The sequence below is a fragment of the Echinops telfairi genome, unplaced genomic scaffold (genome assembly GCF_000313985.2).
Source record: "Echinops telfairi isolate 266 unplaced genomic scaffold, ASM31398v2 ScPeMD7_7469;HRSCAF=8507_0, whole genome shotgun sequence".
NCBI classification, from domain to species: Eukaryota; Metazoa; Chordata; class Mammalia; order Afrosoricida; family Tenrecidae; genus Echinops; species Echinops telfairi.
The window spans coordinates 35,859,843-35,861,540 of NW_022111372.1; positions in this window are offsets into that span (position 1 = coordinate 35,859,843).

Sequence of the window (1,698 nt, forward strand, 5' to 3'; positions counted from 1 at the left end):
CAGACCAAGGTGGCCCCAACAGAGCACAGCCATCTGGAGGGAAAGGCGTTGTTGGTGCTGTGTGTCAGCGAGTCAGTCCCAACTCACAGTGACGCTGCACACAAAGAAACAAAACACCGCCCGCGGCTGTGCCACCTCACAGTCCGTCCTGTCATTGTTGGGTCAAGCCATCCTCTCTTTCGCTGCCCCTGCACGTTACCAAGCAGGATGTCCTTCTCCAGGGACCGGTCTCTCCTGACAACATGTCCAAAATGCGTGAGATGACGTCTCGCCATCCTTGACTCTAAGAAGCACTCTAGCTGTACTTCCTCCAACCCGGAGCTGTCTGTCCTTGCAGCAGTTCATGATGTCTTCAATATTCTTCTCTGGCACCATAATTCAAACTCACTCATTCTTCTTCAGTAAGGATACAGGGACAGGATTGGGAGCTACTGAGGCAGCTGAAACATAGACTACCATAGAAAAGGGTATTCCTATTTATAAATATGAATGGGGGTCTTTGTGGACTTGGGGGCAGATCCTAAGCTGCCCGTGAACATAAGGCCAGACAAAGGAGAAGTACAGGGTAGAGACAAGCTCTGGGGAGATGTAAATGAAAAGCTACTGGGGTTCTTGCAAAGCTGGGAGATAGAGGAGTGTGACTTAGGGGGAACAAATTGCTGATCACCTCAGGTATTCAACTGTGTCCCAGAAAAGTCACGCCATCAGAGGAGATCTCATCTAGTGCTCGATGAAATCTCCCCTCTGGACCCACTTTACCACAACCTGCCCCTGAAAGGAGCAGGTGAATCTACATGCAAGTTAACTGCCAAACAGAACAGAACACTTCATTCAACAAGACAACAAGATGCAGGCAAAGAGCAACACAGCATACACAATGTCTAACACAAAATCAAAATGTCTTAGATATATAAAGAACAGGAAAACATCACCCATTTTTAATAGGCAAAAAGTTAATATTTTAATAGAACAATATAGAAAAACTTATTTGTTGCTGTCAATTCCTACTCATGATGCCCTATATGCAAATATATTTATATATGATGAGGAGGAAATAGATCTATATGCATATATTTATAGGTTTAGTATTAAGATAGCAGATGGACATGGGGTCTCTGCTCAAGTACTCCCTCAATGCAAGAACACTTTGTTCTATTAAACTGGCATTCCAAGATGCTCTCCTTCCTGACACAGTTGCTGAAGACAAAACGGGTACATAAGCAAATGTGGTGAAGAAAGCCGATGGTGCCCGGCTATCAAAAGATATAGCGTCTGGGGTCTTAAAGACTTGAAGGTAAACAAGTGGCCATCTAGCTGAGAAGCAACAAAGCCCACATGGAAGAAGCACACCAGCCTGTGTGATCACGAAGTGTCGATGGGATCAGGTATCAGACATCAAAGAACAAAAAGTCATACCATTGTGAATGAGGGGGAGTGCAGAGCCCATTTATAGGCAACTGGACATCCCCTTACAGAAGAGTCGTGGGGGAGAGACGAGCCAGTCAGGATGCAGTGTTGCAACAATGAAACATAGAACTTTCCTCTAGTTCTTAAATGCTTCCTCCCCCCCACTATCATGATCCCAATTCTACCTTACAAATCTGGCTAGACCAGAAGATGTACACTGGTACGGATAGGAATTGGAAACACAAGGAATATAGGAGAGATGATCCCACAGTGACGATACTGGGAGGGTGG